This window comes from Vulpes vulpes, chromosome 4 (assembly GCF_048418805.1).
Source record: "Vulpes vulpes isolate BD-2025 chromosome 4, VulVul3, whole genome shotgun sequence".
Taxonomy (NCBI): domain Eukaryota; kingdom Metazoa; phylum Chordata; class Mammalia; order Carnivora; family Canidae; genus Vulpes; species Vulpes vulpes.
In genome coordinates, this window is record NC_132783.1 from 69,963,717 (window position 1) to 69,985,606 (window position 21,890).

At 76.2% G+C, this 21,890-nt stretch overlaps 12 non-coding genes across 12 annotated transcripts; all 12 read left to right on the forward strand.

The window, feature by feature from the left end:
- Positions 1–624: 624 nt before the first annotated feature.
- Positions 625–743, forward strand: LOC140598794 (5S ribosomal RNA). Its single transcript, XR_012001354.1, has one exon. It is a non-coding gene; the product is annotated as a 5S ribosomal RNA (ribosomal RNA).
- Positions 744–2,405: 1,662 nt separating this feature from the next.
- Positions 2,406–2,524, forward strand: LOC140598795 (5S ribosomal RNA). The gene has a single exon (XR_012001355.1). It is a non-coding gene; the product is annotated as a 5S ribosomal RNA (ribosomal RNA).
- A 1,672-nt stretch (positions 2,525–4,196) lies between these two features.
- LOC140598796 (5S ribosomal RNA) lies at positions 4,197–4,315 on the forward strand. Its single transcript, XR_012001356.1, has one exon. It is a non-coding gene; the product is annotated as a 5S ribosomal RNA (ribosomal RNA).
- A 1,665-nt stretch (positions 4,316–5,980) lies between these two features.
- LOC140598797 (5S ribosomal RNA) lies at positions 5,981–6,099 on the forward strand. Its single transcript, XR_012001357.1, has one exon. It is a non-coding gene; the product is annotated as a 5S ribosomal RNA (ribosomal RNA).
- Positions 6,100–7,763: 1,664 nt separating this feature from the next.
- On the forward strand, positions 7,764–7,882 carry LOC140598798 (5S ribosomal RNA). The gene has a single exon (XR_012001358.1). It is a non-coding gene; the product is annotated as a 5S ribosomal RNA (ribosomal RNA).
- Positions 7,883–9,545: 1,663 nt separating this feature from the next.
- LOC140598799 (5S ribosomal RNA) lies at positions 9,546–9,664 on the forward strand. The gene has a single exon (XR_012001359.1). It is a non-coding gene; the product is annotated as a 5S ribosomal RNA (ribosomal RNA).
- Positions 9,665–11,336: 1,672 nt separating this feature from the next.
- On the forward strand, positions 11,337–11,455 carry LOC140598800 (5S ribosomal RNA). Its single transcript, XR_012001360.1, has one exon. It is a non-coding gene; the product is annotated as a 5S ribosomal RNA (ribosomal RNA).
- A 1,673-nt stretch (positions 11,456–13,128) lies between these two features.
- On the forward strand, positions 13,129–13,247 carry LOC140598801 (5S ribosomal RNA). The gene has a single exon (XR_012001361.1). It is a non-coding gene; the product is annotated as a 5S ribosomal RNA (ribosomal RNA).
- A 1,683-nt stretch (positions 13,248–14,930) lies between these two features.
- Positions 14,931–15,049, forward strand: LOC140598802 (5S ribosomal RNA). The gene has a single exon (XR_012001362.1). It is a non-coding gene; the product is annotated as a 5S ribosomal RNA (ribosomal RNA).
- A 1,670-nt stretch (positions 15,050–16,719) lies between these two features.
- LOC140598807 (5S ribosomal RNA) lies at positions 16,720–16,838 on the forward strand. Its single transcript, XR_012001367.1, has one exon. It is a non-coding gene; the product is annotated as a 5S ribosomal RNA (ribosomal RNA).
- Positions 16,839–18,525: 1,687 nt separating this feature from the next.
- LOC140598803 (5S ribosomal RNA) lies at positions 18,526–18,644 on the forward strand. Its single transcript, XR_012001363.1, has one exon. It is a non-coding gene; the product is annotated as a 5S ribosomal RNA (ribosomal RNA).
- Positions 18,645–20,305: 1,661 nt separating this feature from the next.
- On the forward strand, positions 20,306–20,424 carry LOC140598805 (5S ribosomal RNA). Its single transcript, XR_012001365.1, has one exon. It is a non-coding gene; the product is annotated as a 5S ribosomal RNA (ribosomal RNA).
- The last annotated feature ends 1,466 nt before the right edge of the window (positions 20,425–21,890 follow it).

Genomic DNA, 21,890 nt, shown 5'->3' on the forward strand with positions numbered 1-21,890 from the left:
GCAGCTCCAGGGCCTGCGCCCCTCCGGCGGGGTGGCTGCCTCGCCCCCACAGGCCTTGTGGCCCAGCTCCGAGTGCCCGTGTCCCTCCGTCTGTGTGTGTGTGTGTGTGTGTGTCTGTCTGTCTGTCGTGGGCACCTGTGTCTGTGTCCCTGCCTGTCCGAGGATGGGGTCCGGCGGCGCGGGCGGCCCCGGCTTGGCTTTGAGCCAGGCCGGCTGAAGAACAGGAGAGGCCAGGGGTCGTCCGGAGCCGGCCGGCGCCGGCCCGCGGCACCCCCCCAGCCAGTGAGCGGTCCGAGGTGGGGCGGCGTGCCATCCGGGGAGCCGAGCGGCGGCGACGCGCCCGCCAGGCCGGGGACGGGAGCGCGCCCGGGCTCCGGCGACAGCCTCCGCTCCGGGGTGCGGGAGGCGTCTTGGCCCCCACCCCCCCCGCCCGGCCCGGGGCAGGCGCCCTCCGCCACCCCGGGCGCGGCGCGGGAGGCGGTCAGTCAATCAATCAGTCGGGCCGGCAGGCGAGCATGCAGGCGGGCTGGCGCGATCGGGCGGGCGGAGGGCTGAGGAGCGGCGGGCGCCTGGCCCGGAGAGGCGCAGAGCAGGCTCTTGGGGCGCCCAGCGGCAGCCGCGGACGTCTACGGCCATACCACCCTGAACGCGCCCGATCTCGTCTGATCTCGGAAGCTAAGCAGGGTCGGGCCTGGTTAGTACTTGGATGGGAGACCGCCTGGGAATACCGGGTGCTGTAGGCTTTTTTTCCTCGGCCTTTTGCCTGCCTTCCTGTCTGTCCCTTGGCCGCCAACGCCCCCTCGACCAACGCGGCGGCGGCGGCGGCGGCGGCGGCGGCGGCGGCGGCGGCGGCGCCCCTCCGGGCGACCCGTGGCATGGCCCCCGCCCCGCCGGAAGCACCGCAGGGCGCCGCGGAGCACCGAGGGCGCCGGCTGCACGGGCAGGAGGCCACACACATGCACCACCTCCTCTTCCTCTCAAGCCCTTCACCCTCGCAGCCCGCCCTTCAAGCACACCCACCCACGTCCTAGCCGGCCGCGCGTCCCAGGGCGCCGCGGGGGCCCGAAGGCGGCCGACGGAGGGGACGGGGCGACAGCAGGAACCTCGGGGCCGGGGCGGGGAGGGGGCGGTCGCTGGGGGGAGCCGGGCGGGGGCTGGATCCCGTCTCCGCAGGCCTGCGAGCCCCTCCGGGGGGCCGGGGCGGGGCTTTGGGGGCCGGGGCCGGGGCGGGGCTTTGGGGGCCGGGGCCGGGGCCGGGGCCCTCCTCCGCCCCGCCCCAATCTCCGCCCCCAGGCCCGCCCCCAGCCCCTAGCAATTCCCTGGCACCGCCCCCAGCCTCCAAGCCACCCAGCCACCCGCAACCCCCCCCACCTTCGGCCCGGGCCCGCCTGCACCTTCTCTCCGAAGGACATGCCCTGCCTCCCCCGCGGACCACCGTCCCTTCGGCCCTCAGCCACGACGTCCACGCTCCGCGGGCCCGGGACACCAGATGGCCCGACCGCCCGGGGCCTCAGGCCCCGTTGGCACCGGGCTGCGCGCTCCGCGGCCCCGCAACAGCCAAGGCCACAGCGACGCGGGGGCGGCCGGCACCCATGCCGAAAAGGGCCGCGCGCAACACAGCAAGAGACACAAGAGAGACTCGCTCCGCGCCTGGGCGTGGGCGCCGCGCACGCAACACAGGCACACGGTCCCGCGGCGGTTCGGCTGATGGGCAGGAATGGGGGCAGAACGGCATCCCTGACACCGTGGCTGCAGGGCCCGCGGCTGCCAGGGCTCCTAAGGCAGCTCCAGGGCCTGCGCCCCTCCGGCGGGGTGGCTGCCTCGCCCCCACAGGCCTTGTGGCCCAGCTCCGAGTGCCCGTGTCCCTCCGTCTGTGTGTGTGTGTGTGTGTGTGTCTGTCTGTCTGTCGTGGGCACCTGTGTCTGTGTCCCTGCCTGTCCGAGGATGGGGTCCGGCGGCGCGGGCGGCCCCGGCTTGGCTTTGAGCCAGGCCGGCTGAAGAACAGGAGAGGCCAGGGGTCGTCCGGAGCCGGCCGGCGCCGGCCCGCGGCACCCCCCCAGCCAGTGAGCGGTCCGAGGTGGGGCGGCGTGCCATCCGGGGAGCCGAGCGGCGGCGACGCGCCCGCCAGGCCGGGGACGGGAGCGCGCCCGGGCTCCGGCGACAGCCTCCGCTCCGGGGTGCGGGAGGCGTCTTGGCCCCCACCCCCCCCGCCCGGCCCGGGGCAGGCGCCCTCCGCCACCCCGGGCGCGGCGCGGGAGGCGGTCAGTCAATCAATCAGTCGGGCCGGCAGGCGAGCATGCAGGCGGGCTGGCGCGATCGGGCGGGCGGAGGGCTGAGGAGCGGCGGGCGCCTGGCCCGGAGAGGCGCAGAGCAGGCTCTTGGGGCGCCCAGCGGCAGCCGCGGACGTCTACGGCCATACCACCCTGAACGCGCCCGATCTCGTCTGATCTCGGAAGCTAAGCAGGGTCGGGCCTGGTTAGTACTTGGATGGGAGACCGCCTGGGAATACCGGGTGCTGTAGGCTTTTTTTCCTCGGCCTCGGCCTTTTGCCTGCCTTCCTGTCTGTCCCTTGGCCGCCAACGCCCCCTCGACCAACGCGGCGGCGGCGGCGGCGGCGGCGGCGGCGGCGGCGGCGGCGGCGGCGCCCCCCTCCGGGCGACCCGTGGCATGGCCCCCGCCCCGCCGGAAGCACCGCAGGGCGCCGCGGAGCACCGAGGGCGCCGGCTGCACGGGCAGGAGGCCACACACATGCACCACCTCCTCTTCCTCTCAAGCCCTTCACCCTCGCAGCCCGCCCTTCAAGCACACCCACCCACGTCCTAGCCGGCCGCGCGTCCCAGGGCGCCGCGGGGGCCCGAAGGCGGCCGACGGAGGGGACGGGGCGACAGCAGGAACCTCGGGGCCGGGGCGGGGAGGGGGCGGTCGCTGGGGGGAGCCGGGCGGGGGCTGGATCCCGTCTCCGCAGGCCTGCGAGCCCCTCCGGGGGGCCGGGGCGGGGCTTTGGGGGCCGGGGCCGGGGCGGGGCTTTGGGGGCCGGGGCCGGGGCCGGGGCCCTCCTCGCCCCGCCCCAATCTCCGCCCCCAGGCCCGCCCCCAGCCCCTAGCAATTCCCTGGCACCGCCCCCAGCCTCCAAGCCACCCAGCCACCCGCAACCCCCCCCACCTTCGGCCCGGGCCCGCCTGCACCTTCTCTCCGAAGGACATGCCCTGCCTCCCCCGCGGACCACCGTCCCTTCGGCCCTCAGCCACGACGTCCACGCTCCGCGGGCCCGGGACACCAGATGGCCCGACCGCCCGGGGCCTCAGGCCCCGTTGGCACCGGGCTGCGCGCTCCGCGGCCCCGCAACAGCCAAGGCCACAGCGACGCGGGGGCGGCCGGCACCCATGCCGAAAAGGGCCGCGCGCAACACAGCAAGAGACACAAGAGAGACTCGCTCCGCGCCTGGGCGTGGGCGCCGCGCACGCAACACAGGCACACGGTCCCGCGGCGGTTCGGCTGATGGGCAGGAATGGGGGCAGAACGGCATCCCTGACACCGTGGCTGCAGGGCCCGCGGCTGCCAGGGCTCCTAAGGCAGCTCCAGGGCCTGCGCCCCTCCGGCGGGGTGGCTGCCTCGCCCCCACAGGCCTTGTGGCCCAGCTCCGAGTGCCCGTGTCCCTCCGTCTGTGTGTGTGTGTGTGTGTGTGTCTGTCTGTCTGTCGTGGGCACCTGTGTCTGTGTCCCTGCCTGTCCGAGGATGGGGTCCGGCGGCGCGGGCGGCCCCGGCTTGGCTTTGAGCCAGGCCGGCTGAAGAACAGGAGAGGCCAGGGGTCGTCCGGAGCCGGCCGGCGCCGGCCCGCGGCACCCCCCCAGCCAGTGAGCGGTCCGAGGTGGGGCGGCGTGCCATCCGGGGAGCCGAGCGGCGGCGACGCGCCCGCCAGGCCGGGGACGGGAGCGCGCCCGGGCTCCGGCGACAGCCTCCGCTCCGGGGTGCGGGAGGCGTCTTGGCCCCCACCCCCCCCGCCCGGCCCGGGGCAGGCGCCCTCCGCCACCCCGGGCGCGGCGCGGGAGGCGGTCAGTCAATCAATCAGTCGGGCCGGCAGGCGAGCATGCAGGCGGGCTGGCGCGATCGGGCGGGCGGAGGGCTGAGGAGCGGCGGGCGCCTGGCCCGGAGAGGCGCAGAGCAGGCTCTTGGGGCGCCCAGCGGCAGCCGCGGACGTCTACGGCCATACCACCCTGAACGCGCCCGATCTCGTCTGATCTCGGAAGCTAAGCAGGGTCGGGCCTGGTTAGTACTTGGATGGGAGACCGCCTGGGAATACCGGGTGCTGTAGGCTTTTTTTCCTCGGCCTTTTGCCTGCCTTCCTGTCTGTCCCTTGGCCGCCAACGCCCCCTCGACCAACGCGGCGGCGGCGGCGGCGGCGGCGGCGGCGGCGGCGGCGGCGGCGGCGCCCCCTCCGGGCGACCCGTGGCATGGCCCCCGCCCCGCCGGAAGCACCGCAGGGCGCCGCGGAGCACCGAGGGCGCCGGCTGCACGGGCAGGAGGCCACACACATGCACCACCTCCTCTTCCTCTCAAGCCCTTCACCCTCGCAGCCCGCCCTTCAAGCACACCCACCCACGTCCTAGCCGGCCGCGCGTCCCAGGGCGCCGCGGGGGCCCGAAGGCGGCCGACGGAGGGGACGGGGCGACAGCAGGAACCTCGGGGCCGGGGCGGGGAGGGGGCGGTCGCTGGGGGGAGCCGGGCGGGGGCTGGATCCCGTCTCCGCAGGCCTGCGAGCCCCTCCGGGGGGCCGGGGCGGGGCTTTGGGGGCCGGGGCCGGGGCGGGGCTTTGGGGGCCGGGGCCGGGGCCGGGGCCCTCCTCGCCCCGCCCCAATCTCCGCCCCCAGGCCCGCCCCCAGCCCCTAGCAATTCCCTGGCACCGCCCCCAGCCTCCAAGCCACCCAGCCACCCGCAACCCCCCCCACCTTCGGCCCGGGCCCGCCTGCACCTTCTCTCCGAAGGACATGCCCTGCCTCCCCCGCGGACCACCGTCCCTTCGGCCCTCAGCCACGACGTCCACGCTCCGCGGGCCCGGGACACCAGATGGCCCGACCGCCCGGGGCCTCAGGCCCCGTTGGCACCGGGCTGCGCGCTCCGCGGCCCCGCAACAGCCAAGGCCACAGCGACGCGGGGGCGGCCGGCACCCATGCCGAAAAGGGCCGCGCGCAACACAGCAAGAGACACAAGAGAGACTCGCTCCGCGCCTGGGCGTGGGCGCCGCGCACGCAACACAGGCACACGGTCCCGCGGCGGTTCGGCTGATGGGCAGGAATGGGGGCAGAACGGCATCCCTGACACCGTGGCTGCAGGGCCCGCGGCTGCCAGGGCTCCTAAGGCAGCTCCAGGGCCTGCGCCCCTCCGGCGGGGTGGCTGCCTCGCCCCCACAGGCCTTGTGGCCCAGCTCCGAGTGCCCGTGTCCCTCCGTCTGTGTGTGTGTGTGTGTGTGTGTCTGTCTGTCTGTCGTGGGCACCTGTGTCTGTGTCCCTGCCTGTCCGAGGATGGGGTCCGGCGGCGCGGGCGGCCCCGGCTTGGCTTTGAGCCAGGCCGGCTGAAGAACAGGAGAGGCCAGGGGTCGTCCGGAGCCGGCCGGCGCCGGCCCGCGGCACCCCCCCAGCCAGTGAGCGGTCCGAGGTGGGGCGGCGTGCCATCCGGGGAGCCGAGCGGCGGCGACGCGCCCGCCAGGCCGGGGACGGGAGCGCGCCCGGGCTCCGGCGACAGCCTCCGCTCCGGGGTGCGGGAGGCGTCTTGGCCCCCACCCCCCCCGCCCGGCCCGGGGCAGGCGCCCTCCGCCACCCCGGGCGCGGCGCGGGAGGCGGTCAGTCAATCAATCAGTCGGGCCGGCAGGCGAGCATGCAGGCGGGCTGGCGCGATCGGGCGGGCGGAGGGCTGAGGAGCGGCGGGCGCCTGGCCCGGAGAGGCGCAGAGCAGGCTCTTGGGGCGCCCAGCGGCAGCCGCGGACGTCTACGGCCATACCACCCTGAACGCGCCCGATCTCGTCTGATCTCGGAAGCTAAGCAGGGTCGGGCCTGGTTAGTACTTGGATGGGAGACCGCCTGGGAATACCGGGTGCTGTAGGCTTTTTTTCCTCGGCCTTTTGCCTGCCTTCCTGTCTGTCCCTTGGCCGCCAACGCCCCCTCGACCAACGCGGCGGCGGCGGCGGCGGCGGCGGCGGCGGCGGCGGCGGCGGCGCGCCCCCTCCGGGCGACCCGTGGCATGGCCCCCGCCCCGCCGGAAGCACCGCAGGGCGCCGCGGAGCACCGAGGGCGCCGGCTGCACGGGCAGGAGGCCACACACATGCACCACCTCCTCTTCCTCTCAAGCCCTTCACCCTCGCAGCCCGCCCTTCAAGCACACCCACCCACGTCCTAGCCGGCCGCGCGTCCCAGGGCGCCGCGGGGGCCCGAAGGCGGCCGACGGAGGGGACGGGGCGACAGCAGGAACCTCGGGGCCGGGGCGGGGAGGGGGCGGTCGCTGGGGGGAGCCGGGCGGGGGCTGGATCCCGTCTCCGCAGGCCTGCGAGCCCCTCCGGGGGGCCGGGGCGGGGCTTTGGGGGCCGGGGCCGGGGCGGGGCTTTGGGGGCCGGGGCCGGGGCCGGGGCCCTCCTCGCCCCGCCCCAATCTCCGCCCCCAGGCCCGCCCCCAGCCCCTAGCAATTCCCTGGCACCGCCCCCAGCCTCCAAGCCACCCAGCCACCCGCAACCCCCCCCACCTTCGGCCCGGGCCCGCCTGCACCTTCTCTCCGAAGGACATGCCCTGCCTCCCCCGCGGACCACCGTCCCTTCGGCCCTCAGCCACGACGTCCACGCTCCGCGGGCCCGGGACACCAGATGGCCCGACCGCCCGGGGCCTCAGGCCCCGTTGGCACCGGGCTGCGCGCTCCGCGGCCCCGCAACAGCCAAGGCCACAGCGACGCGGGGGCGGCCGGCACCCATGCCGAAAAGGGCCGCGCGCAACACAGCAAGAGACACAAGAGAGACTCGCTCCGCGCCTGGGCGTGGGCGCCGCGCACGCAACACAGGCACACGGTCCCGCGGCGGTTCGGCTGATGGGCAGGAATGGGGGCAGAACGGCATCCCTGACACCGTGGCTGCAGGGCCCGCGGCTGCCAGGGCTCCTAAGGCAGCTCCAGGGCCTGCGCCCCTCCGGCGGGGTGGCTGCCTCGCCCCCACAGGCCTTGTGGCCCAGCTCCGAGTGCCCGTGTCCCTCCGTCTGTGTGTGTGTGTGTGTGTGTGTCTGTCTGTCTGTCGTGGGCACCTGTGTCTGTGTCCCTGCCTGTCCGAGGATGGGGTCCGGCGGCGCGGGCGGCCCCGGCTTGGCTTTGAGCCAGGCCGGCTGAAGAACAGGAGAGGCCAGGGGTCGTCCGGAGCCGGCCGGCGCCGGCCCGCGGCACCCCCCCAGCCAGTGAGCGGTCCGAGGTGGGGCGGCGTGCCATCCGGGGAGCCGAGCGGCGGCGACGCGCCCGCCAGGCCGGGGACGGGAGCGCGCCCGGGCTCCGGCGACAGCCTCCGCTCCGGGGTGCGGGAGGCGTCTTGGCCCCCACCCCCCCCGCCCGGCCCGGGGCAGGCGCCCTCCGCCACCCCGGGCGCGGCGCGGGAGGCGGTCAGTCAATCAATCAGTCGGGCCGGCAGGCGAGCATGCAGGCGGGCTGGCGCGATCGGGCGGGCGGAGGGCTGAGGAGCGGCGGGCGCCTGGCCCGGAGAGGCGCAGAGCAGGCTCTTGGGGCGCCCAGCGGCAGCCGCGGACGTCTACGGCCATACCACCCTGAACGCGCCCGATCTCGTCTGATCTCGGAAGCTAAGCAGGGTCGGGCCTGGTTAGTACTTGGATGGGAGACCGCCTGGGAATACCGGGTGCTGTAGGCTTTTTTTCCTCGGCCTTTTGCCTGCCTTCCTGTCTGTCCCTTGGCCGCCAACGCCCCCTCGACCAAGCGGCGGCGGCGGCGGCGGCGGCGGCGGCGGCGGCGGCGGCGGCGGCCCCCCTCCGGGCGACCCGTGGCATGGCCCCCGCCCCGCCGGAAGCACCGCAGGGCGCCGCGGAGCACCGAGGGCGCCGGCTGCACGGGCAGGAGGCCACACACATGCACCACCTCCTCTTCCTCTCAAGCCCTTCACCCTCGCAGCCCGCCCTTCAAGCACACCCACCCACGTCCTAGCCGGCCGCGCGTCCCAGGGCGCCGCGGGGGCCCGAAGGCGGCCGACGGAGGGGACGGGGCGACAGCAGGAACCTCGGGGCCGGGGCGGGGAGGGGGCGGTCGCTGGGGGGAGCCGGGCGGGGGCTGGATCCCGTCTCCGCAGGCCTGCGAGCCCCTCCGGGGGGCCGGGGCGGGGCTTTGGGGGCCGGGGCCGGGGCGGGGCTTTGGGGGCCGGGGCCGGGGCCGGGGCCCTCCTCGCCCCGCCCCAATCTCCGCCCCCAGGCCCGCCCCCAGCCCCTAGCAATTCCCTGGCACCGCCCCCAGCCTCCAAGCCACCCAGCCACCCGCAACCCCCCCCACCTTCGGCCCGGGCCCGCCTGCACCTTCTCTCCGAAGGACATGCCCTGCCTCCCCCGCGGACCACCGTCCCTTCGGCCCTCAGCCACGACGTCCACGCTCCGCGGGCCCGGGACACCAGATGGCCCGACCGCCCGGGGCCTCAGGCCCCGTTGGCACCGGGCTGCGCGCTCCGCGGCCCCGCAACAGCCAAGGCCACAGCGACGCGGGGGCGGCCGGCACCCATGCCGAAAAGGGCCGCGCGCAACACAGCAAGAGACACAAGAGAGACTCGCTCCGCGCCTGGGCGTGGGCGCCGCGCACGCAACACAGGCACACGGTCCCGCGGCGGTTCGGCTGATGGGCAGGAATGGGGGCAGAACGGCATCCCTGACACCGTGGCTGCAGGGCCCGCGGCTGCCAGGGCTCCTAAGGCAGCTCCAGGGCCTGCGCCCCTCCGGCGGGGTGGCTGCCTCGCCCCCACAGGCCTTGTGGCCCAGCTCCGAGTGCCCGTGTCCCTCCGTCTGTGTGTGTGTGTGTGTGTGTGTCTGTCTGTCTGTCGTGGGCACCTGTGTCTGTGTCCCTGCCTGTCCGAGGATGGGGTCCGGCGGCGCGGGCGGCCCCGGCTTGGCTTTGAGCCAGGCCGGCTGAAGAACAGGAGAGGCCAGGGGTCGTCCGGAGCCGGCCGGCGCCGGCCCGCGGCACCCCCCCAGCCAGTGAGCGGTCCGAGGTGGGGCGGCGTGCCATCCGGGGAGCCGAGCGGCGGCGACGCGCCCGCCAGGCCGGGGACGGGAGCGCGCCCGGGCTCCGGCGACAGCCTCCGCTCCGGGGTGCGGGAGGCGTCTTGGCCCCCACCCCCCCCGCCCGGCCCGGGGCAGGCGCCCTCCGCCACCCCGGGCGCGGCGCGGGAGGCGGTCAGTCAATCAATCAGTCGGGCCGGCAGGCGAGCATGCAGGCGGGCTGGCGCGATCGGGCGGGCGGAGGGCTGAGGAGCGGCGGGCGCCTGGCCCGGAGAGGCGCAGAGCAGGCTCTTGGGGCGCCCAGCGGCAGCCGCGGACGTCTACGGCCATACCACCCTGAACGCGCCCGATCTCGTCTGATCTCGGAAGCTAAGCAGGGTCGGGCCTGGTTAGTACTTGGATGGGAGACCGCCTGGGAATACCGGGTGCTGTAGGCTTTTTTTCCTCGGCCTTTTGCCTGCCTTCCTGTCTGTCCCTTGGCCGCCAACGCCCCCTCGACCAACGCGGCGGCGGCGGCGGCGGCGGCGGCGGCGGCGGCGGCGGCGGCGGCGGCGGCGCCCCCCTCCGGGCGACCCGTGGCATGGCCCCCGCCCCGCCGGAAGCACCGCAGGGCGCCGCGGAGCACCGAGGGCGCCGGCTGCACGGGCAGGAGGCCACACACATGCACCACCTCCTCTTCCTCTCAAGCCCTTCACCCTCGCAGCCCGCCCTTCAAGCACACCCACCCACGTCCTAGCCGGCCGCGCGTCCCAGGGCGCCGCGGGGGCCCGAAGGCGGCCGACGGAGGGGACGGGGCGACAGCAGGAACCTCGGGGCCGGGGCGGGGAGGGGGCGGTCGCTGGGGGGAGCCGGGCGGGGGCTGGATCCCGTCTCCGCAGGCCTGCGAGCCCCTCCGGGGGGCCGGGGCGGGGCTTTGGGGGCCGGGGCCGGGGCGGGGCTTTGGGGGCCGGGGCCGGGGCCGGGGCCCTCCTCGCCCCGCCCCAATCTCCGCCCCCAGGCCCGCCCCCAGCCCCTAGCAATTCCCTGGCACCGCCCCCAGCCTCCAAGCCACCCAGCCACCCGCAACCCCCCCCACCTTCGGCCCGGGCCCGCCTGCACCTTCTCTCCGAAGGACATGCCCTGCCTCCCCCGCGGACCACCGTCCCTTCGGCCCTCAGCCACGACGTCCACGCTCCGCGGGCCCGGGACACCAGATGGCCCGACCGCCCGGGGCCTCAGGCCCCGTTGGCACCGGGCTGCGCGCTCCGCGGCCCCGCAACAGCCAAGGCCACAGCGACGCGGGGGCGGCCGGCACCCATGCCGAAAAGGGCCGCGCGCAACACAGCAAGAGACACAAGAGAGACTCGCTCCGCGCCTGGGCGTGGGCGCCGCGCACGCAACACAGGCACACGGTCCCGCGGCGGTTCGGCTGATGGGCAGGAATGGGGGCAGAACGGCATCCCTGACACCGTGGCTGCAGGGCCCGCGGCTGCCAGGGCTCCTAAGGCAGCTCCAGGGCCTGCGCCCCTCCGGCGGGGTGGCTGCCTCGCCCCCACAGGCCTTGTGGCCCAGCTCCGAGTGCCCGTGTCCCTCCGTCTGTGTGTGTGTGTGTGTGTGTGTCTGTCTGTCTGTCGTGGGCACCTGTGTCTGTGTCCCTGCCTGTCCGAGGATGGGGTCCGGCGGCGCGGGCGGCCCCGGCTTGGCTTTGAGCCAGGCCGGCTGAAGAACAGGAGAGGCCAGGGGTCGTCCGGAGCCGGCCGGCGCCGGCCCGCGGCACCCCCCCAGCCAGTGAGCGGTCCGAGGTGGGGCGGCGTGCCATCCGGGGAGCCGAGCGGCGGCGACGCGCCCGCCAGGCCGGGGACGGGAGCGCGCCCGGGCTCCGGCGACAGCCTCCGCTCCGGGGTGCGGGAGGCGTCTTGGCCCCCACCCCCCCCGCCCGGCCCGGGGCAGGCGCCCTCCGCCACCCCGGGCGCGGCGCGGGAGGCGGTCAGTCAATCAATCAGTCGGGCCGGCAGGCGAGCATGCAGGCGGGCTGGCGCGATCGGGCGGGCGGAGGGCTGAGGAGCGGCGGGCGCCTGGCCCGGAGAGGCGCAGAGCAGGCTCTTGGGGCGCCCAGCGGCAGCCGCGGACGTCTACGGCCATACCACCCTGAACGCGCCCGATCTCGTCTGATCTCGGAAGCTAAGCAGGGTCGGGCCTGGTTAGTACTTGGATGGGAGACCGCCTGGGAATACCGGGTGCTGTAGGCTTTTTTTCCTCGGCCTTTTGCCTGCCTTCCTGTCTGTCCCTTGGCCGCCAACGCCCCCTCGACCAACGCGGCGGCGGCGGCGGCGGCGGCGGCGGCGGCGGCGGCGGCGGCGCGCCCCCTCCGGGCGACCCGTGGCATGGCCCCCGCCCCGCCGGAAGCACCGCAGGGCGCCGCGGAGCACCGAGGGCGCCGGCTGCACGGGCAGGAGGCCACACACATGCACCACCTCCTCTTCCTCTCAAGCCCTTCACCCTCGCAGCCCGCCCTTCAAGCACACCCACCCACGTCCTAGCCGGCCGCGCGTCCCAGGGCGCCGCGGGGGCCCGAAGGCGGCCGACGGAGGGGACGGGGCGACAGCAGGAACCTCGGGGCCGGGGCGGGGAGGGGGCGGTCGCTGGGGGGAGCCGGGCGGGGGCTGGATCCCGTCTCCGCAGGCCTGCGAGCCCCTCCGGGGGGCCGGGGCGGGGCTTTGGGGGCCGGGGCCGGGGCGGGGCTTTGGGGGCCGGGGCCGGGGCCGGGGCCGGCGCCTGCCTCCTCGCCCCGCCCCAATCTCCGCCCCCAGGCCCGCCCCCAGCCCCTAGCAATTCCCTGGCACCGCCCCCAGCCTCCAAGCCACCCAGCCACCCGCAACCCCCCCCACCTTCGGCCCGGGCCCGCCTGCACCTTCTCTCCGAAGGACATGCCCTGCCTCCCCCGCGGACCACCGTCCCTTCGGCCCTCAGCCACGACGTCCACGCTCCGCGGGCCCGGGACACCAGATGGCCCGACCGCCCGGGGCCTCAGGCCCCGTTGGCACCGGGCTGCGCGCTCCGCGGCCCCGCAACAGCCAAGGCCACAGCGACGCGGGGGCGGCCGGCACCCATGCCGAAAAGGGCCGCGCGCAACACAGCAAGAGACACAAGAGAGACTCGCTCCGCGCCTGGGCGTGGGCGCCGCGCACGCAACACAGGCACACGGTCCCGCGGCGGTTCGGCTGATGGGCAGGAATGGGGGCAGAACGGCATCCCTGACACCGTGGCTGCAGGGCCCGCGGCTGCCAGGGCTCCTAAGGCAGCTCCAGGGCCTGCGCCCCTCCGGCGGGGTGGCTGCCTCGCCCCCACAGGCCTTGTGGCCCAGCTCCGAGTGCCCGTGTCCCTCCGTCTGTGTGTGTGTGTGTGTGTGTGTCTGTCTGTCTGTCGTGGGCACCTGTGTCTGTGTCCCTGCCTGTCCGAGGATGGGGTCCGGCGGCGCGGGCGGCCCCGGCTTGGCTTTGAGCCAGGCCGGCTGAAGAACAGGAGAGGCCAGGGGTCGTCCGGAGCCGGCCGGCGCCGGCCCGCGGCACCCCCCCAGCCAGTGAGCGGTCCGAGGTGGGGCGGCGTGCCATCCGGGGAGCCGAGCGGCGGCGACGCGCCCGCCAGGCCGGGGACGGGAGCGCGCCCGGGCTCCGGCGACAGCCTCCGCTCCGGGGTGCGGGAGGCGTCTTGGCCCCCACCCCCCCCGCCCGGCCCGGGGCAGGCGCCCTCCGCCACCCCGGGCGCGGCGCGGGAGGCGGTCAGTCAATCAATCAGTCGGGCCGGCAGGCGAGCATGCAGGCGGGCTGGCGCGATCGGGCGGGCGGAGGGCTGAGGAGCGGCGGGCGCCTGGCCCGGAGAGGCGCAGAGCAGGCTCTTGGGGCGCCCAGCGGCAGCCGCGGACGTCTACGGCCATACCACCCTGAACGCGCCCGATCTCGTCTGATCTCGGAAGCTAAGCAGGGTCGGGCCTGGTTAGTACTTGGATGGGAGACCGCCTGGGAATACCGGGTGCTGTAGGCTTTTTTTCCTCGGCCTTTTGCCTGCCTTCCTGTCTGTCCCTTGGCCGCCAACGCCCCCTCGACCAACGCGGCGGCGGCGGCGGCGGCGGCGGCGGCGGCGGCGGCGGCGGCGGCGCCCCCCTCCGGGCGACCCGTGGCATGGCCCCCGCCCCGCCGGAAGCACCGCAGGGCGCCGCGGAGCACCGAGGGCGCCGGCTGCACGGGCAGGAGGCCACACACATGCACCACCTCCTCTTCCTCTCAAGCCCTTCACCCTCGCAGCCCGCCCTTCAAGCACACCCACCCACGTCCTAGCCGGCCGCGCGTCCCAGGGCGCCGCGGGGGCCCGAAGGCGGCCGACGGAGGGGACGGGGCGACAGCAGGAACCTCGGGGCCGGGGCGGGGAGGGGGCGGTCGCTGGGGGGAGCCGGGCGGGGGCTGGATCCCGTCTCCGCAGGCCTGCGAGCCCCTCCGGGGGGCCGGGGCGGGGCTTTGGGGGCCGGGGCCGGGGCGGGGCTTTGGGGGCCGGGGCCGGGGCCGGGGCCGGGCCCGCCTGCGGGCCCTCCTCGCCCCGCCCCAATCTCCGCCCCCAGGCCCGCCCCCAGCCCCTAGCAATTCCCTGGCACCGCCCCCAGCCTCCAAGCCACCCAGCCACCCGCAACCCCCCCCACCTTCGGCCCGGGCCCGCCTGCACCTTCTCTCCGAAGGACATGCCCTGCCTCCCCCGCGGACCACCGTCCCTTCGGCCCTCAGCCACGACGTCCACGCTCCGCGGGCCCGGGACACCAGATGGCCCGACCGCCCGGGGCCTCAGGCCCCGTTGGCACCGGGCTGCGCGCTCCGCGGCCCCGCAACAGCCAAGGCCACAGCGACGCGGGGGCGGCCGGCACCCATGCCGAAAAGGGCCGCGCGCAACACAGCAAGAGACACAAGAGAGACTCGCTCCGCGCCTGGGCGTGGGCGCCGCGCACGCAACACAGGCACACGGTCCCGCGGCGGTTCGGCTGATGGGCAGGAATGGGGGCAGAACGGCATCCCTGACACCGTGGCTGCAGGGCCCGCGGCTGCCAGGGCTCCTAAGGCAGCTCCAGGGCCTGCGCCCCTCCGGCGGGGTGGCTGCCTCGCCCCCACAGGCCTTGTGGCCCAGCTCCGAGTGCCCGTGTCCCTCCGTCTGTGTGTGTGTGTGTGTGTGTGTCTGTCTGTCTGTCGTGGGCACCTGTGTCTGTGTCCCTGCCTGTCCGAGGATGGGGTCCGGCGGCGCGGGCGGCCCCGGCTTGGCTTTGAGCCAGGCCGGCTGAAGAACAGGAGAGGCCAGGGGTCGTCCGGAGCCGGCCGGCGCCGGCCCGCGGCACCCCCCCAGCCAGTGAGCGGTCCGAGGTGGGGCGGCGTGCCATCCGGGGAGCCGAGCGGCGGCGACGCGCCCGCCAGGCCGGGGACGGGAGCGCGCCCGGGCTCCGGCGACAGCCTCCGCTCCGGGGTGCGGGAGGCGTCTTGGCCCCCACCCCCCCCGCCCGGCCCGGGGCAGGCGCCCTCCGCCACCCCGGGCGCGGCGCGGGAGGCGGTCAGTCAATCAATCAGTCGGGCCGGCAGGCGAGCATGCAGGCGGGCTGGCGCGATCGGGCGGGCGGAGGGCTGAGGAGCGGCGGGCGCCTGGCCCGGAGAGGCGCAGAGCAGGCTCTTGGGGCGCCCAGCGGCAGCCGCGGACGTCTACGGCCATACCACCCTGAACGCGCCCGATCTCGTCTGATCTCGGAAGCTAAGCAGGGTCGGGCCTGGTTAGTACTTGGATGGGAGACCGCCTGGGAATACCGGGTGCTGTAGGCTTTTTTTCCTCGGCCTTTTGCCTGCCTTCCTGTCTGTCCCTTGGCCGCCAACGCCCCCTCGACCAACGCGGCGGCGGCGGCGGCGGCGGCGGCGGCGGCGGCGGCGGCGGCGGCGGCGGCGCCCCCCTCCGGGCGACCCGTGGCATGGCCCCCGCCCCGCCGGAAGCACCGCAGGGCGCCGCGGAGCACCGAGGGCGCCGGCTGCACGGGCAGGAGGCCACACACATGCACCACCTCCTCTTCCTCTCAAGCCCTTCACCCTCGCAGCCCGCCCTTCAAGCACACCCACCCACGTCCTAGCCGGCCGCGCGTCCCAGGGCGCCGCGGGGGCCCGAAGGCGGCCGACGGAGGGGACGGGGCGACAGCAGGAACCTCGGGGCCGGGGCGGGGAGGGGGCGGTCGCTGGGGGGAGCCGGGCGGGGGCTGGATCCCGTCTCCGCAGGCCTGCGAGCCCCTCCGGGGGGCCGGGGCGGGGCTTTGGGGGCCGGGGCCGGGGCGGGGCTTTGGGGGCCGGGGCCGGGGCCGGGGCCCTCCTCGCCCCGCCCCAATCTCCGCCCCCAGGCCCGCCCCCAGCCCCTAGCAATTCCCTGGCACCGCCCCCAGCCTCCAAGCCACCCAGCCACCCGCAACCCCCCCCACCTTCGGCCCGGGCCCGCCTGCACCTTCTCTCCGAAGGACATGCCCTGCCTCCCCCGCGGACCACCGTCCCTTCGGCCCTCAGCCACGACGTCCACGCTCCGCGGGCCCGGGACACCAGATGGCCCGACCGCCCGGGGCCTCAGGCCCCGTTGGCACCGGGCTGCGCGCTCCGCGGCCCCGCAACAGCCAAGGCCACAGCGACGCGGGGGCGGCCGGCACCCATGCCGAAAAGGGCCGCGCGCAACACAGCAAGAGACACAAGAGAGACTCGCTCCGCGCCTGGGCGTGGGCGCCGCGCACGCAACACAGGCACACGGTCCCGCGGCGGTTCGGCTGATGGGCAGGAATGGGGGCAGAACGGCATCCCTGACACCGTGGCTGCAGGGCCCGCGGCTGCCAGGGCTCCTAAGGCAGCTCCAGGGCCTGCGCCCCTCCGGCGGGGTGGCTGCCTCGCCCCCACAGGCCTTGTGGCCCAGCTCCGAGTGCCCGTGTCCCTCCGTCTGTGTGTGTGTGTGTGTGTGTCTGTCTGTCTGTCGTGGGCACCTGTGTCTGTGTCCCTGCCTGTCCGAGGATGGGGTCCGGCGGCGCGGGCGGCCCCGGCTTGGCTTTGAGCCAGGCCGGCTGAAGAACAGGAGAGGCCAGGGGTCGTCCGGAGCCGGCCGGCGCCGGCCCGCGGCACCCCCCCAGCCAGTGAGCGGTCCGAGGTGGGGCGGCGTGCCATCCGGGGAGCCGAGCGGCGGCGACGCGCCCGCCAGGCCGGGGACGGGAGCGCGCCCGGGCTCCGGCGACAGCCTCCGCTCCGGGGTGCGGGAGGCGTCTTGGCCCCCACCCCCCCCGCCCGGCCCGGGGCAGGCGCCCTCCGCCACCCCGGGCGCGGCGCGGGAGGCGGTCAGTCAATCAATCAGTCGGGCCGGCAGGCGAGCATGCAGGCGGGCTGGCGCGATCGGGCGGGCGGAGGGCTGAGGAGCGGCGGGCGCCTGGCCCGGAGAGGCGCAGAGCAGGCTCTTGGGGCGCCCAGCGGCAGCCGCGGACGTCTACGGCCATACCACCCTGAACGCGCCCGATCTCGTCTGATCTCGGAAGCTAAGCAGGTTCGGGCCTGGTTAGTACTTGGATGGGAGACCGCCTGGGAATACCGGGTGCTGTAGGCTTTTTTTCCTCGGCCTTTTGCCTGCCTTCCTGTCTGTCCCTTGGCCGCCAACGCCCCCTCGACCAACGCGGCGGCGGCGGCGGCGGCGGCGGCGGCGGCGGCGGCGGCGGCGGCGGCGGCGCCCCCCTCCGGGCGACCCGTGGCATGGCCCCCGCCCCGCCGGAAGCACCGCAGGGCGCCGCGGAGCACCGAGGGCGCCGGCTGCACGGGCAGGAGGCCACACACATGCACCACCTCCTCTTCCTCTCAAGCCCTTCACCCTCGCAGCCCGCCCTTCAAGCACACCCACCCACGTCCTAGCCGGCCGCGCGTCCCAGGGCGCCGCGGGGGCCCGAAGGCGGCCGACGGAGGGGACGGGGCGACAGCAGGAACCTCGGGGCCGGGGCGGGGAGGGGGCGGTCGCTGGGGGGAGCCGGGCGGGGGCTGGATCCCGTCTCCGCAGGCCTGCGAGCCCCTCCGGGGGGCCGGGGCGGGGCTTTGGGGGCCGGGGCCGGGGCGGGGCTTTGGGGGCCGGGGCCGGGGCCGGGGCCGGGCCCGCCTGCGGGCCCTCCTCGCCCCGCCCCAATCTCCGCCCCCAGGCCCGCCCCCAGCCCCTAGCAATTCCCTGGCACCGCCCCCAGCCTCCAAGCCACCCAGCCACCCGCAACCCCCCCCACCTTCGGCCCGGGCCCGCCTGCACCTTCTCTCCGAAGGACATGCCCTGCCTCCCCCGCGGACCACCGTCCCTTCGGCCCTCAGCCACGACGTCCACGCTCCGCGGGCCCGGGACACCAGATGGCCCGACCGCCCGGGGCCTCAGGCCCCGTTGGCACCGGGCTGCGCGCTCCGCGGCCCCGCAACAGCCAAGGCCACAGCGACGCGGGGGCGGCCGGCACCCATGCCGAAAAGGGCCGCGCGCAACACAGCAAGAGACACAAGAGAGACTCGCTCCGCGCCTGGGCGTGGGCGCCGCGCACGCAACACAGGCACACGGTCCCGCGGCGGTTCGGCTGATGGGCAGGAATGGGGGCAGAACGGCATCCCTGACACCGTGGCTGCAGGGCCCGCGGCTGCCAGGGCTCCTAAGGCAGCTCCAGGGCCTGCGCCCCTCCGGCGGGGTGGCTGCCTCGCCCCCACAGGCCTTGTGGCCCAGCTCCGAGTGCCCGTGTCCCTCCGTCTGTGTGTGTGTGTGTGTGTGTCTGTCTGTCTGTCGTGGGCACCTGTGTCTGTGTCCCTGCCTGTCCGAGGATGGGGTCCGGCGGCGCGGGCGGCCCCGGCTTGGCTTTGAGCCAGGCCGGCTGAAGAACAGGAGAGGCCAGGGGTCGTCCGGAGCCGGCCGGCGCCGGCCCGCGGCACCCCCCCAGCCAGTGAGCGGTCCGAGGTGGGGCGGCGTGCCATCCGGGGAGCCGAGCGGCGGCGACGCGCCCGCCAGGCCGGGGACGGGAGCGCGCCCGGGCTCCGGCGACAGCCTCCGCTCCGGGGTGCGGGAGGCGTCTTGGCCCCCACCCCCCCCGCCCGGCCCGGGGCAGGCGCCCTCCGCCACCCCGGGCGCGGCGCGGGAGGCGGTCAGTCAATCAATCAGTCGGGCCGGCAGGCGAGCATGCAGGCGGGCTGGCGCGATCGGGCGGGCGGAGGGCTGAGGAGCGGCGGGCGCCTGGCCCGGAGAGGCGCAGAGCAGGCTCTTGGGGCGCCCAGCGGCAGCCGCGGACGTCTACGGCCATACCACCCTGAACGCGCCCGATCTCGTCTGATCTCGGAAGCTAAGCAGGGTCGGGCCTGGTTAGTACTTGGATGGGAGACCGCCTGGGAATACCGGGTGCTGTAGGCTTTTTTTCCTCGGCCTTTTGCCTGCCTTCCTGTCTGTCCCTTGGCCGCCAACGCCCCCTCGACCAACGCGGCGGCGGCGGCGGCGGCGGCGGCGGCGGCGGCGGCGGCGGCGCCCCCCTCCGGGCGACCCGTGGCATGGCCCCCGCCCCGCCGGAAGCACCGCAGGGCGCCGCGGAGCACCGAGGGCGCCGGCTGCACGGGCAGGAGGCCACACACATGCACCACCTCCTCTTCCTCTCAAGCCCTTCACCCTCGCAGCCCGCCCTTCAAGCACACCCACCCACGTCCTAGCCGGCCGCGCGTCCCAGGGCGCCGCGGGGGCCCGAAGGCGGCCGACGGAGGGGACGGGGCGACAGCAGGAACCTCGGGGCCGGGGCGGGGAGGGGGCGGTCGCTGGGGGGAGCCGGGCGGGGGCTGGATCCCGTCTCCGCAGGCCTGCGAGCCCCTCCGGGGGGCCGGGGCGGGGCTTTGGGGGCCGGGGCCGGGGCGGGGCTTTGGGGGCCGGGGCCGGGGCCGGGGCCCTCCTCGCCCCGCCCCAATCTCCGCCCCCAGGCCCGCCCCCAGCCCCTAGCAATTCCCTGGCACCGCCCCCAGCCTCCAAGCCACCCAGCCACCCGCAACCCCCCCCACCTTCGGCCCGGGCCCGCCTGCACCTTCTCTCCGAAGGACATGCCCTGCCTCCCCCGCGGACCACCGTCCCTTCGGCCCTCAGCCACGACGTCCACGCTCCGCGGGCCCGGGACACCAGATGGCCCGACCGCCCGGGGCCTCAGGCCCCGTTGGCACCGGGCTGCGCGCTCCGCGGCCCCGCAACAGCCAAGGCCACAGCGACGCGGGGGCGGCCGGCACCCATGCCGAAAAGGGCCGCGCGCAACACAGCAAGAGACACAAGAGAGACTCGCTCCGCGCCTGGGCGTGGGCGCCGCGCACGCAACACAGGCACACGGTCCCGCGGCGGTTCGGCTGATGGGCAGGAATGGGGGCAGAACGGCATCCCTGACACCGTGGCTGCAGGGCCCGCGGCTGCCAGGGCTCCTAAGGCAGCTCCAGGGCCTGCGCCCCTCCGGCGGGGTGGCTGCCTCGCCCCCACAGGCCTTGTGGCCCAGCTCCGAGTGCCCGTGTCCCTCCGTCTGTGTGTGTGTGTGTGTGTGTCTGTCTGTCTGTCGTGGGCACCTGTGTCTGTGTCCCTGCCTGTCCGAGGATGGGGTCCGGCGGCGCGGGCGGCCCCGGCTTGGCTTTGAGCCAGGCCGGCTGAAGAACAGGAGAGGCCAGGGGTCGTCCGGAGCCGGCCGGCGCCGGCCCGCGGCACCCCCCCAGCCAGTGAGCGGTCCGAGGTGGGGCGGCGTGCCATCCGGGGAGCCGAGCGGCGGCGACGCGCCCGCCAGGCCGGGGACGGGAGCGCGCCCGGGCTCCGGCGACAGCCTCCGCTCCGGGGTGCGGGAGGCGTCTTGGCCCCCACCCCCCCCGCCCGGCCCGGGGCAGGCGCCCTCCGCCACCCCGGGCGTGGCGCGGGAGGCGGTCAGTCAATCAATCAGTCGGGCCGGCAGGCGAGCATGCAGGCGGGCTGGCGCGATCGGGCGGGCGGAGGGCTGAGGAGCGGCGGGCGCCTGGCCCGGAGAGGCGCAGAGCAGGCTCTTGGGGCGCCCAGCGGCAGCCGCGGACGTCTACGGCCATACCACCCTGAACGCGCCCGATCTCGTCTGATCTCGGAAGCTAAGCAGGGTCGGGCCTGGTTAGTACTTGGATGGGAGACCGCCTGGGAATACCGGGTGCTGTAGGCTTTTTTTCCTCGGCCTTTTGCCTGCCTTCCTGTCTGTCCCTTGGCCGCCAACGCCCCCTCGACCAACGCGGCGGCGGCGGCGGCGGCGGCGGCGGCGGCGGCGGCGGCGGCGCCCCCCTCCGGGCGACCCGTGGCATGGCCCCCGCCCCGCCGGAAGCACCGCAGGGCGCCGCGGAGCACCGAGGGCGCCGGCTGCACGGGCAGGAGGCCACACACATGCACCACCTCCTCTTCCTCTCAAGCCCTTCACCCTCGCAGCCCGCCCTTCAAGCACACCCACCCACGTCCTAGCCGGCCGCGCGTCCCAGGGCGCCGCGGGGGCCCGAAGGCGGCCGACGGAGGGGACGGGGCGACAGCAGGAACCTCGGGGCCGGGGCGGGGAGGGGGCGGTCGCTGGGGGGAGCCGGGCGGGGGCTGGATCCCGTCTCCGCAGGCCTGCGAGCCCCTCCGGGGGGCCGGGGCGGGGCTTTGGGGGCCGGGGCCGGGGCGGGGCTTTGGGGGCCGGGGCCGGGGCCGGGGCCCTCCTCGCCCCGCCCCAATCTCCGCCCCCAGGCCCGCCCCCAGCCCCTAGCAATTCCCTGGCACCGCCCCCAGCCTCCAAGCCACCCAGCCACCCGCAACCCCCCCCACCTTCGGCCCGGGCCCGCCTGCACCTTCTCTCCGAAGGACATGCCCTGCCTCCCCCGCGGACCACCGTCCCTTCGGCCCTCAGCCACGACGTCCACGCTCCGCGGGCCCGGGACACCAGATGGCCCGACCGCCCGGGGCCTCAGGCCCCGTTGGCACCGGGCTGCGCGCTCCGCGGCCCCGCAACAGCCAAGGCCACAGCGACGCGGGGGCGGCCGGCACCCATGCCGAAAAGGGCCGCGCGCAACACAGCAAGAGACACAAGAGAGACTCGCTCCGCGCCTGGGCGTGGGCGCCGCGCACGCAACACAGGCACACGGTCCCGCGGCGGTTCGGCTGATGGGCAGGAATGGGGGCAGAACGGCATCCCTGACACCGTGGCTGCAGGGCCCGCGGCTGCCAGGGCTCCTAAGGCAGCTCCAGGGCCTGCGCCCCTCCGGCGGGGTGGCTGCCTCGCCCCCACAGGCCTTGTGGCCCAGCTCCGAGTGCCCGTGTCCCTCCGTCTGTGTGTGTGTGTGTGTGTGTCTGTCTGTCTGTCGTGGGCACCTGTGTCTGTGTCCCTGCCTGTCCGAGGATGGGGTCCGGCGGCGCGGGCGGCCCCGGCTTGGCTTTGAGCCAGGCCGGCTGAAGAACAGGAGAGGCCAGGGGTCGTCCGGAGCCGGCCGGCGCCGGCCCGCGGCACCCCCCCAGCCAGTGAGCGGTCCGAGGTGGGGCGGCGTGCCATCCGGGGAGCCGAGCGGCGGCGACGCGCCCGCCAGGCCGGGGACGGGAGCGCGCCCGGGCTCCGGCGACAGCCTCCGCTCCGGGGTGCGGGAGGCGTCTTGGCCCCCACCCCCCCCG